Source organism: Pelodiscus sinensis, chromosome 5, assembly GCF_052426305.1.
Source record: "Pelodiscus sinensis isolate ZL-2025 chromosome 5, ASM5242630v1, whole genome shotgun sequence".
NCBI lineage: Eukaryota > Metazoa > Chordata > Testudines > Trionychidae > Pelodiscus > Pelodiscus sinensis.
In genome coordinates this window covers 6,434,921-6,448,061 of record NC_143056.1, presented here as the reverse complement: position 1 = coordinate 6,448,061, position 13,141 = coordinate 6,434,921, and the positions used below count along the sequence as shown (strand labels likewise).

The 13,141-nt window shown below is 56.6% G+C and overlaps 1 protein-coding gene across 6 annotated transcripts in view; it reads left to right on the top strand.

The window, feature by feature from the left end:
* The first annotated feature begins 1,653 nt into the window (after positions 1 to 1,653).
* Positions 1,654 to 13,141, top strand: part of NIN (ninein) — a 134,638-nt gene continuing 123,150 nt past the window's right edge. For 5 of the 6 annotated variants that reach the window (XM_089778273.1, XM_089778275.1, XM_089778271.1 and 2 more), the window contains exons 1-2: positions 4,846 to 4,929; positions 6,699 to 6,749. The gene's annotated coding sequence lies outside the window, so the exon portion shown is untranslated. Of the gene's footprint in view, positions 1,710 to 4,845; positions 4,930 to 6,698; positions 6,750 to 13,141 lie in introns of those variants that run through there. The other variant, XM_075926170.2, reaches the window with a different exon arrangement.

Here is a 13,141-nt window from a genome sequence, read left to right as displayed (position 1 = left end):
AGAGTAGAGCGGAAGAATTACTTCTTGTGTTTTGCTTACATCACTCCTGTTAATGCAGCCCAGAATTATGTTTGCTTTTTTTTGCAACAGCATCACACTGCTGACTCATATTCATCTTGTGGTCCACTATAACCCTTAGATCCCTTTCTGTAGTACTCCTTCCCAGACAGTCGCTTCCCATTCTGTATGTGTGAAACTGATTGTTCCTTCCTCAGTGGAGCACTTTGCATTTGTCTTTATTAAACTTCATCCTATTTACCTCAGACCATTTCTCCAATTTGTCCAGATCATTTTGAATTATGACCTTATCCTCCAGAGCAGTCGCAACCCCTCCCAGCTTGGTTGTATTTGCCTCGTTTATTGATAAGAATATCATGGGAGACCGTATCAAACGCCTTACTAAAATCTAGGTATACCACATCCACTGCATCTCCCTTATCCACAAGACTCCTTATCCTATCAAAGAAAGCTATCAGATTGGTTTGACATGATTTGTTCTTTACAAATCCATGCTGGCTGTTCCCTGTCACCATGCCACTTTCCAAGTGTTTACAGATGATTTCCTTAATTACTTGCTCCATTATCTTCCCTGGCACAGAAGTTAAACTAACTTCTCTGTAGTTTCCTGGGTTGTTCTTGTTTCCCTTTTGATAGATGGGCACTAGATTTGCCCTTTTCCAGTCTTCTGGAATCTCTCCTGTCTCCCATGATTTTCCAAAGATGATAGCTAGAGGCTCAGATACTTCCTCTATCAGCTCCTTGAGTATTCTAGGATGCATTTCATCAGGCCCTGGTGACTTGCAGGCATCTAGCTTTTCTAGGTGATTTTTAACTTGTTCTTTTTTGTATTTTATGTGCTAAACTTACCCCCTTCCCACTAGCATTCACTATGTTAGGCATTCCTTCAGACTTCTTGTTGAAGATCAAAACAAGGAAGTCATTAAGCATCTCTGCCATTTCCAAGTTTCCTGTTACTGTTTCTCCCTCCTCACTGACCAGTGGGCCTACCCTGTCCTTGATCTTCCTCTTGCTTCTAATGTATTTATAAAAAGTCTTCTTGTTTCCCTTTATTCCCATAGCTAGTTTGAGCTCATTTTGTGCCTTTGCCCAGAGATATTAGCTGTGCTGGGCAACCGAGGAAAGAAGCTGTGCAGGCCCAGCCCCGGACCCGCAGTAGAAATGGGGGATGCAGGAGACGGGTACAAGAGAGACCAGCAGCCGGTCCGCGTGCAAACCACAGGAACTGTGACAGGCATATAAGAAATCCAGGGAGGTCAACCATGAATATGATGTTGAGCCACAGACCTACCACGTTGGCTGCATGACATACTTGGTGTCAACCATACCACCATCCCGCTCATCACCGCAGAGTCCTTGCCATGAAGTCAGAAACCGGAGAACAGGGTACATCCCGGTGCAAGCAGCACTGTTTTGTCAAGTGACTCACCCTCTGCCAAAGTTCCCTCCAATTTTTTCCATCCATGTGCGGAATCAATTTTATGAGCACCGAGGCATGTGTGAATGTGCACCACAAGCAGAAACACAAACCCAGCTGTGGGTGCTCTGCAATCAGCCAGGCAGCACTGGACTCTCTCCTGAGTGGCCGCCCAGCCTACAAGGAATGCTGGCCACTGCCTGGGGAGGGGTTGCACTCATGCTGTGGGGCCTGTGGCGGGACCAGCTGGCCTTTCACCAAGTACAACAGCCGTGTGAGTGTAGCTGCCCAGCCTGCTGACTGTCCCCTCCGTGCAGCAGGGATGGCTGTTCTGCCCGTGCTGGGGCAGCGCCTGGCATAGCAGGGGCCCTGCTGCAGCACTAGACAGAACCAGGGGCCCTAAGCAAGAAGAGGCGGCAGGCAAAGCAAACCAGCTGCTGGGCTTAGCCCTGCTCGGAGCACCCAGCGGGTTTCAGCTGTGCAGGCTGGCCTGGCTGGGGGGCTGCTGAGGGCTCATAACCAGGGTAAGGGGGGGGCCCTGCTGGCTGACTGGCCAGGGAGGGGGGCTGCTGAGGGCTCAGGCCCTAGATATGGGGGGGCCCTGCTGGCTGGCAGGGGGGCTGCTGAGGGCTCAGGCCCTAGATATGGGGGGGGCCCTGCTGGCTGGCAGGGGGGGCTGCAGAGGGCTCAGGCCCTAGATATGGGGGGGGCCCTGCTGGCTGGCAGGGGGGCTGCTGAGGGCTCAGGCCCTAGATATGGGGGGGCCCTGCTGGCTGGCAGGGGGGGCTGCAGAGGGCTCAGGCCCTAGATATGGGGGGGGGGGGCCCTGCTGGCTGGCAGGGGGCTTGCTGGGGGCTCAGGCCTTAGATATGGGGGGGGCCCTGCTGGCTGGCAGGGGGGCTGCTGAGGGCTCAGGCCCTAGATATGGGGGGGGCCCTGCTGGCTGTGGGGGGGCCCTGCTGGCTGGCAGGGGAGCTGCTGAGGGCTCAGGCCCTAGATATGGGGGGGCCCTGCTGGCTGGCAGGGGGGGCTGCAGAGGGCTCAGGCCCTAGATATGGGGGGGCCCTGCTGGCTGGCCGGGGGGGGCTGCTGAGGGCTCAGGCCCTAGATATGGGGGGCCCTGCTGGCTGGCCGGGGGGCTGCTGAGGGCTCAGGCCCTAGATATGGGGGGCCCTGCTGGCTGGCCGGGGGGCTGTTGAGGGCTCATCACAGGAGAAGGGGGGCCTGCCGGGGGGGGGGGGCTGCAGAGGGCTCAGGCCCTAGATATGGGGGAGCCCTGCTGGCTGGCAGGGGGGCTGCTGGGGGCTCAGGCCCTAGATATGGGGGGCCCTGCTGGCTGGCCGGGGGGCTGTTGAGGGCTCATCACAGGAGAAGGGGGGCCTGCCGGGGGGGGGGGCTGCAGAGGGCTCAGGCCCTAGATATGGGGGGGCCCTGCTGGCTGGCAGGGGGGCTGCTGGGGGCTCAGGCCCTAGATATGGGGGGGCCCTGCTGGCAGGCAAGGGGGCTGCTGAGGGCTCATCACAGGAGAAGGGGGGCCTGCCGGGGGGCTGCAGGGGGCTCATCACAGGAGAAGGGGGGCCTGCCGGGGGGGGCTGCAGGGGGCTCATCACAGGAGAAGGGGGGCCTGCCGGGGGGGGCTGCAGGGGGCTCATCACAGGAGAAGGGGGCCTGCCGGGGGGGGCTGCAGGGGGCTCATCACAGGAGAAGGGGGGCCTGCCGGGGGGGGCTGCAGGGGGCTCATCACAGGAGAAGGGGGGCTGCCGGGGGGGGCTGCAGGGGGCTCATCACAGGAGAAGGGGGGCCTGCCGGGGGGGGCTGCAGGGGGCTCATCACAGGAGAAGGGGGCCTGCCGGGGGGGCTGCAGGGGGCTCATCACAGGAGAAGGGGGGCCTGCCGGGGGGCTGCAGGGGGCTCATCACAGGAGAAGGGGGGCTGCCGGGGGGGGCTGCAGGGGGCTCATCACAGGAGAAGGGGGGCTGCCGGGGGGGGCTGCAGGGGGCTCATCACAGGAGAAGGGGGGCCTGCCGGGGGGGGGCTGCAGGGGGCTCATCACAGGAGAAGGGGGGCCTGCCGGGGGGGGCTGCAGGGGGCTCATCACAGGAGAAGGGGGGCCTGCCGGGGGGGGCTGCAGGGGGCTCATCACAGGAGAAGGGGGGCTGCCGGGGGGGCTGCAGGGGGCTCATCACAGGAGAAGGGGGGCTGCCGGGGGGGCTGCAGGGGGCTCATCACAGGAGAAGGGGGGCTGCCGGGGGGGCTGCAGGGGGCTCATCACAGGAGAAGGGGGGCTGCCGGGGGGGCTGCAGGGGGCTCCTCACCAGGAGAAGGGGGGCTGCCGGGGGGGGCTGCAGGGGGCTCATCACAGGAGAAGGGGGGCTGCCGGGGGGGCTGCAGGGGGCTGATCACCAGGAGAAGGGGGCCTGCCGGGGGGGCTGCAGGGGGCTCATCACAGGAGAAGGGGGGCTGCCGGGGGGGCTGCAGGGGGCTCATCACAGGAGAAGGGGGGCTGCCGGGGGGGCTGCAGGGGGCTCATCACAGGAGAAGGGGGGCTGCCGGGGGGGCTGCAGGGGGCTGATCACCAGGAGAAGGGGGCCTGCCGGGGGGCTGCAGGGGGCTGATCACCAGGAGAAGGGGGCCTGCCGGGGGGGCTGCAGGGGGCTGATCACCAGGAGAAGGGGGGCTGCCGGGGGGGCTGCAGGGGGCTGATCACCAGGAGAAGGGGGCCTGCCGGGGGGGCTGCAGGGGGCTCATCACAGGAGAAGGGGGGCTGCCGGGGGGGCTGCAGGGGGCTGATCACCAGGAGAAGGGGCCTGCCGGGGGGGCTGCAGGGGGCTGATCACCAGGAGAAGGGGGGCTGCCGGGGGGGCTGCAGGGGGCTCATCACAGGAGAAGGGGGGCTGCCGGGGGGGCTGCAGGGGGCTGATCACCAGGAGAAGGGGGGCTGCCGGGGGGGCTGCAGGGGGCTGATCACCAGGAGAAGGGGGGCTGCCGGGGGGGGCTGCAGGGGGCTGATCACCAGGAGAAGGGGGGCTGCCGGGGGGGCTGCAGGGGGCTCATCACCAGGAGAAGGGGGGCTGCCGGGGGGGCTGCAGGGGGCTGATCACCAGGAGAAGGGGGGCTGCCGGGGGGGCTGCAGGGGGCTCATCACAGGAGAAGGGGGCCTGCCGGGGGGGCTGCAGGGGGCTCATCACAGGAGAAGGGGGGCTGCCGGGGGGGCTGCAGGGGGCTCATCACAGGAGAAGGGGGGCTGCGGGGGGGGCTGCAGGGGGCTCATCACAGGAGAAGGGGGGCTGCCGGGGGGGGGGGGCTGCCTGCAGGCTCGGGCCGGGCCGCAGGGGGCGGGCTCGGGCAGCTCCTCCCGCCCGGCTCCTCCCCGCCGCTGGGCCTGGCGCGGCCGCCTCCCCCTCGCACCGCCCGGCAGCCGCGCGGAGCCGGAGCGGGCCCCGGGCCGGGCATGGCAGCGCGCGCGGCGGCCGGACGCGCGGGGCTCTGAGCCGGTACGGGCCGGGGCGCAGGGGGAGGGGTGGCCTGGGGGTGCATTGAGGAGGGAAGGTGGTCTGGGATGCAGGGGGAGGGGTGCTCTGGGGGTGCACTGAGGAGGGAGCTGGCTGGGGTGCAGGGGGAGGGGTGCTCTGGGGGTGCATTGAGGGGGAGGAGCTAGTTGGGGTGCAGGGGGAGGGTGCTCTGGGGGTGCATTGAGGGGGGAGGAGCTAGTTGGGGTGCAGGGGGAGGGGTGCTCTGGGGGTGCATTGAGGAGGGAGGAGCTAGTTGGGGTGCAGGGGGAGGGGTGCTCTGGGGGTGCATTGAGGGGGGAGGAGCTAGTTGGGGTGCAGGGGGAGGGTGGTCTGGGGGTGCACTGAGGAGGGAGGAGCTAGTTGGGGTGCAGGGGGAGGGTGCTCTGGGGGTGCATTGAGGAGGGAGGAGCTAGTTGGGGTGCAGGGGGAGGGTGGTCTGGGGTGCATTGAGGAGGGAAGGTGGTCTGGGGTGCAGGGGGAGGGTGGTCTGGGGGTGCACTGAGGAGGGAGCTGGCTGGGGTGCAGGGGGAGGGGTGCTCTGGGGGTGCATTGAGGGGGAGGGAGTTGGCTGGGGTGCAGGGGGAGGGGTGCTCTGGGGGTGCATTGAGGAGGGAGGAGCTAGTTGGGGTGCAGGGGGAGGGGTGGCCTGGGGGTGCATTGAGGGAGGAGCTAGTTGGGGTGCAGGGGGAGGGTGGTCTGGGGGTGCATTGAGGAGGGAGGAGCTAGTTGGGGTGCAGGGGGAGGGGTGGTCTGGGGGTGCATTGAGGAGGGAGGAGCTAGTTGGGGTGCAGGGGGAGGGTGCTCTGGGGGTGCATTGAGGAGGGAGGAGCTAGTTGGGGTGCAGGGGGAGGGGTGGTCTGGGGGTGCATTGAGGAGGGAGGAGCTAGTTGGGGTGCAGGGGGAGGGTGCTCTGGGGGTGCATTGAGGAGGAGGGAGCTGGCTGGGGTGTAGGGGGAGGGTGGTCTGGGGTGCATTGAGGAGGGAAGGTGGTCTGGGGTGCAGGGGGAGGGTGGTCTGGGGGTGCGCTGTGGAGGGAGCTGGTTGCAGTGCAGGGGTGGGGTACAATGGGGTATATTGAGGAGGAAGGAGCAGTCTGGGTGGGTGCATGGGTCAGGGGTGGGATGTATTGAGTGGGAAGGAGCTGGGAAGGGTGCATTGGGGCGTCCTTGAGGGGGAGGAGACTAGCTGGGTGGGGTGCCCTGGGGTGGATTGATGGGGAGGGGGCTGGTTGGGGTGCAGGGGACGGTGGGATGCATAGGGGTTTCAGTGAGGCAGAGGGAGCTGGCTGGGGGCACACTGGGAGCGATGGGGTACACTGGGGCACAGGGTAGATGAGGAGAGGGAAGGATCTGGCTCTGGAGTGCATGGGGGTGAATCTAGGAATGGGAGCAGCAAGGGGATGGATGAGGGAAGGGAGGGGGAGCTTGCGGGCAGAGTGCAGCTGGGGGATGCATTGAAGATGGGAGGGGGAGCAAAGGAAGGGAGGGCGAAGTCAGGAGCAGAGGAAGAGGGTGGGGGAGGAGGGAGCAGGGGGAGGGGAAGGGGCAGGGAAGCCGGTGGGGAGGGTGCCTTCAGCTGGCAGCAGCTTGTGGCTCCCTTTTGTAAAGCTACCCCCTTAGAGATGTTAATGCAGCTCGGGCTGTCCCCGTGCCGGCTCCTGTGAAGGACGCTGGCCCACAACAGAGGCAGGGGCTTGAGGTGCATTGTCCCCTCCTGAAGCTCTGACAAAAGCCTGCCCTTTTGCTTTGCAGGGGCATTCGGGGGGCCGGAGGCTGCTGTGCGAGAGCTTCGTTCGCAGGAAGGTGAGTGGAGAGGGGTGTGTGTGTGGCTCCGGAGTCAGACCCTGGGCACTGCCCAGTTTTATGCAGTGTAACTCCAGTGACTGCAGCAGGTTGCTCTTGGCTCAGGCCAGGGTAGGTGGGAGCTGGGACAGTGCCTGTTTGGCTGGCCTTAGTGGCTGCGTGGGTTGAGGTAGGGCGCCGTCCTGGTTGCTAAGGATGGTCAGTGATGCTTTGTTTATACTCGGAGAGAGCAAAGCAGGATTCACAGAGCCACTTTGCTTTGCAGTTAGATAATAGAATAACCCCTTCTTGTCCCTGCGTGGGATTGCCCGGGGGCGAGGGGGAGAGTAAACCACACCGCTGGGCTATTTGGCTGGAATAGATCCCAAACCTTCCTTCCTAATGCTCTTCATAATGCCCTCCTCCGCGAAGGAGCGGGCTGGCTTTCCGTCATTACCGCTGGTGTCTCTTTGCATTTCGCTGGGCTTGGACAATAGAAACCGGCTAGTCAGTTTCATTGTTGATGCTTATCCATTGCCTCCTCTGGCTGCCCGGCACCTGCACCGCGCTGCCAGGTTTGGGTTTGGTTGCCATCCAGACGAGCTCTGTTTTTTATTGACAGACTCGAAACCCGGAGGCTGTTTCCGTGAAAAGATGTTTGTTTTGTTTTAGAAGTTTGGGGTGTTTTTTTAAAGATACATTTTGGGCCTAAATGACCTAACTTTATACTTATAGAAACAGATGCTGACTGGTCTTGAGCTTTTATAATTTATCTGATAATTTGCTTGTTACTTTCAGGGATAGCTTTGCTTTCAGTAAGTTTACAGACTGCATCTGCTGCCTGGTAGTAAAATGTGAGCTCTTTTAAGATTTTGGACCGTCTAGAAAGCTGTACGGCAGAAGGCAGGGCAGGGACACACTGCTTCTAACAAGGAGCAAATCCTGATTCTCTGAAAGTCCCTGGTTTTGCAATTTGATCCACTAGGGCTCCCCACTGCCATCCCGTAGATTTAGCTGCAGGACTGGGTGCTCAGAATTGGCATAGAAGCCTAGGAGAATTGTAAAGGGGGGGAAGGGGAATGTGGGGTTATTACCTGCTGGGTGAATTCTTTTTCTTTTTTTTTATCCTTTCCATCTTTTTGGATTTTCACTTGCCCAACTGAGGGAAAATGGTAATAAAAAGGTTACAGTGCTAAAAAGCCTGATGCCTGCTATTAAGTAGATGCTCAGTGAGTCAGCATTGATAGGCTAAGGAGAGACAAAAGATTTATCAGAGCAAGTGCAGGGTTGAGAACTCCTTGCAAATTACGTAATTGCTTATTGCCAGACATATGGGATGTTGTGGGACAGATCTGCCGCTTGCTTTGTTTACTTCCAAAATAATTATCTGTGTGTATATACCTTGGGTTTTAGAACACCCAGATTTCTAAAGTTGTTGCAATATAAGAACTACGGCAATTTGCAGAATCAAAACGGGCATATTGTTTTTCCATAGTGATGGGAAGGCTTATTATTGAATGAACCTATTACAATGCAAATACTGAAATGTTGTGAATATTCAAAACAGGGAGCTTTTTTCTGAACTATTAACGTGCATTATAGCACTTTATACACAATTTATCCTTTGCTACTCTGTCAGGGAGTGCAGTGTGGATAGCAGAATTCCTTTTCTCTGCCAACTTTAAAAGGCTTGATTGGAAATACAGGCTGTGTGGAATAATTAGAGGGGGGAACACGGTGACAGATGAGCGCATGGTTCAAAGTGTCTAGTGTTGGACTACAAAAATGATTAGTATTCTCAATGGGAAAGTGCAGATGCCAGCTGTAGAAGGGACTGTGGTCGTGACCCTTGAAAAGAGTCCAGTGTGTTGTAACGTGACTTATGGATACTAGGGTGTCATTTGCAAAATTGTCTTTGGGTTTTTTTTTTTTCCACTCTCCCCTTTGGTATCTCTTGCTCCCATTGCCTTTTGGCATTGTCTGACACATCAGGGAACTGTTACTCTCCTGAGATGAAATAAGGCACAGCAAGAGGCATGCATTTATTTTAGAAATTACTTTTAAAGGCACAACCTTCCCCCCCCCCCCCCGAAAGCTTTGATTTGCAGAACATAAATATTGGAAATAGGTGGTGAGTCATGCTCATGTAGACGCTGCCTCAGATGGCTATGAGAGAGTTCATTAACTGGGCGAGCTAACGACTTTAGATAAGACAACCCAATCACAGCCCTTTCAGTGAGTTCCAGTATCAGTCATTTCATGGATGTTTTATTTCTCTTGTGAAAAGTCATATTCAAAAAGGACCCGTTTTTCCCTCCTAGCCACATGCATGTCCTATTGTCAGATCAGCGGAAAGAGAAGAATACCTTACAATTTAACCTGTCAAACTAGGATCCTGCTTTTCAGTGTGGGAGGAGTGCTGCAAAAATGGCTTCTTGTCTTGTGCAATTGATGTTCTTGTTTTAAGGGTAGTTTATGATGCAGCACTCCAATAAGAACGTCTAGCTGGCAATCAGTCAGATTTGCAAAGAACACTAATGGTAAAACCATAGGTACCCCCTCCTTGCTATTTCTCGAAAGGAATTACTTTTGTGATTTGTAGAGAATAGCTTCTTGGTAAATATAAAAAAATTAGAGATCAGCAGCTTAGAGAAACGCAAAATAACTTAAATGGACAGGATCAGATGGGCTATGGAAATGGAAAAAGACTGTAAGTAACAGTCCTGTAAAGGAAAGTGATCAACACACTGATTGGTTTTCCTCCTGTAATAACATTCCTTTGTTGTTGATTAAAGACTTGAAAGTGCAGTATTCACGTGTGCTGTGCTAGTTACGTGGGTCTTACCGTATCATGTTAGTGGTTGATCAGGTAAATCTATGTCTTCATTAGTTTTATACTAAAGCCTGAAGTTCTATATTGATTCAAGGCCTTACCATAATAAGTAGCCGTCACCTCTTGTGAGAGCTAAATTTAGCTTGAAATTTAGTTATATCGGGTCTCTGCAGCATACATTGTCCAGGTTACCTGGTTCTCTTGAGAAGGTAGATTTAATCCAAGAAGTCTGGAATTTAGCAGGAAGGTTAAATTAGTCTCCTCCACAATTGAGATTTTTTTTTTCCTTTCATCCTCCATGCTACTGGTTCTTATTATGATGCTTCAAAAAATGTGAGTGCAGGAAAGGGAGCTTCATTATAAATATTTATTATAATAGCCAACACGTCTTCTAAGCTTATTTTCTGTTAAGACCTTCCCATAAAACTTCCCTGATACTAACTGGGAATTTGCTACCCTATGTGCTTCTGTCGATGAATTTGTCCCTTTTAAAAAGTTTCACAACTTTCTGGCTTCACTGCTTGAGTAATTCTTAGAAAGGCTGAAGCCACCTTGAGGCTCCGATGAACGAAGAGCCGTTTTTCTGCGCTGCACCATCTGTTCAAACTTTTTAATTTGGGGAGAGCCGATGCCAGGACGTCAGCGCTGTAAAACCGATCCCGTGATGGCTTGAATGGGAGGCTGAACAAAACGACTTGAGCAAAATAAACCCCCTGGATATTTTTATATGGGAATAAAAAACGTGGCGACTGCCTCTCGCCGCTAGAGAGTGATCCCGGTGGTTGACTCCTATCAGCTGCTGCTCTTATTATGCACTAGTATGGGAAGCAACTGAGCAGTGAAGGACAAGCCAGACATCCCATCTAGCAGCTCAGCTGCTGGGCCATCTGGAGGGGAGATGAAAGGTCTGAGTTTAACTCTGGCTTTGTATTTTTGTTTTGTTCTCCCCCCCGCCCCCCCAGGCTCTTTCCCCTGCCAATCTTCCTTCTCTCACATCTCCCCCACTGTCCCCCAGGGAACACAACCCTCAGCCTGGAGACAGCCAACGTCTTGCACTTGAAATTGCTGGAGGTCAGGCTGCGTGAATTTGGCTGCGTGGTGATGACTCGCGTTCTCCTCCTTGGCTTCTCTGCTGCCCGTTGGTGGTGTGTGAGCTCATCGAGTGAGAGCCTTTCAAGCTTTGCTGAATAATTCAGAGAGATGAGCAGGCATCTTGGCTCACTCCTGTGGTCTGGTGCTTGGATGATATTCCTGGAGGGGCTGGGGTAGGGTGCCCACGCCTCCCTGAACCCCCTTTGATTTTCATGGGTTTTGAAGCTGTCGAGATGTTGCTGGAAGATGCAAATTCCTTGCAGGGCTTTTCTCAAGGGCAGGGCAGTGGAGCATTTCTTAATAAATAATATATGGAGATATACCTATCTCCTAGAACTGGAAGGGGCCTTGAGAGATCGAGTCCAGTCCCCTGCCCTCACGGCAGGACCAAGCACCATCCCTGACAGATTCTTCTCTGCAGCTGGGGGAGATGGCGGAGATGTCTGAGTTCTGAACTGGTTGTGTTCCCAGAACTTTCCCGGCCATGGGCCGGCAATAGGCCATTCGGCGTGTCACTGATGTAGGGTTTGCTCTGCTAGCAGTGGCAGCCTGCGCTGCCCGTCGGTCTGGCTTTCTCGCTGACGCCGTTGCACTTGGTCCCATCCCTTCGGCGTAAGTGGCGCTCCCTGCAAAAATCCATAAGGCCGCCGTGGTCTCACACCCCTCCTCGAGCTCCCCTCCGCTGGAATGCGTGCACAGCCCTAGACAATAGCCGGCATGCTTTGTGTCTCCCCCTGCCCACTCCTGTCCCACCTGTTGTCCCGTCATATACTTGCACAGTAAGCTGTGTGGTGCAGGGACCATCCTTTTGACCGGAGTGTGTGAAGCACCGATTACAGTCGGCTCCCAACTGGGGTCCTAGGTTGTATGACAGGAAGGGTCCATTATGGAAAATCTTTTGCCCCCATCCCTCACCTTTTTCGTTTTTAAATCAGTGGCCTTTTCAGGTGCATCCAACTGCCGCGGCCAAGGTAAAACATGCAGGGCCAGCTGACTTGGAGGGGTGGTTTACAGGAAGGGTGTTAAATTGCGATTATCTGGCTAATCGTGTAGTCGATGCAGTTTGTATCGACTGCACGATTAGTCGACAAGGGGGCCCTTCACAGAGCCGCAGCAGATGCCAGCTGGAGCTGGGACTGAGCAGTCCCGGCTCGTGCCAGGTCTGGACTGCTGCGGCTCTGCACGTTAAACGGGGAGGAGGTGGGAGGCGAGTAGTCAAGAACTCCATTCGACTACCTGATTAGCATAAGTCGACCACTCACTTATATCCCTGTTTTGCACAATGCTTTTTCCATCCCTGGTCCAGTGCGCAGCTGTGCGGGGCATCCCAACCCAGGCACTCACACCCTCCCCCACCCCCCCAGAGCCCAGCTGTGGGGCAGCCTGTAGCCCGGGCACCTGTCCCCTTTCCCCCTCCAGATCCCAGTTGTGGGGTTTCCTCTAGACCAAGCTGTAGGGCAGTTCTGCGGCCCGTTCGGTCGACTTAACTGTGTAGCTCAGGGGAGTGGACATAGCTGGGTCAATCTAAGTTTCTATTGTAGACCAGGCTTATAAACCAATGCAGACTGGAATTCAGGTGGCAAGTGTGGGAAGTGTTCCGAAGCCCAACTTTCCCGCGTCGATCTGTGCGGAGTCCACTCTGGTTTATAATGCCGGAGATGACCATGGCGTAGGTCTGCCCCTGCTAAGTCACAGCCCCTTTCTCCAGGGGATTCACTGCTTTGGGGTCTGGCCCCCAGGACAGTTGTGAAACTCTTCTCGAAGGGATCCCCATCTTCTGCAGAGGTGAGGACTTCATTCTGCAAGCTCTCCAGCTGTTCTCCGTGCAGAGACAGCCTGACTCTGTTCTGGCACAGCGGTTTGGGTTTGCTGAATGGCCCAGATCCTATAGGGATGGGCTTATATCATGTGGAATGTCCCAGGCACAAAAATCTCTCTCTTCTACCCCTCTGCTCCTCCTTCCCCCCCCATTTTCCTTTAAATTGCAGGGACTACGATGTTTGTGGCTATCGGTTGATGCAAACTTTTTCCACTCTCTGAACTGAATGTAAATATCTACTCCCTCAAGATTTTTTTGGTCGCACCACCAAACAGTATTTGTTTTAGGGATGTAAGTGACTAGTCAACTATCCAATAAGCAAAATTTTATCGACTAGTCGCTTCCACTCCCACTTGATGCCTCTATCAGAGGCAGCAAGGGAGCAGGAGCTGGTGCTGGGGGGAGCCAGCTTAAAAGCCAGTTCCCCCCAGCACCTTTTCCACAGCAGGCAAGGGGATGGTGGGGACTGGGCGCGAGCTGGGAAGCAGCTGATTCCCGTCTTGAGCCTAGTCCCAGATGTTGCGTCTCTGCTTTTTAAAGGCTGGTGCGCAGCAGGGGGACCCAGCAGGAGCTGGGAATCAGCTGTCCTGTTTCGCACTGGGTCTCCCCCGCTGCGCTTCCACCTTTTAAATGTGTTAGGAGCCGGCAGGGTTGGGGCCAGGAGCTAAC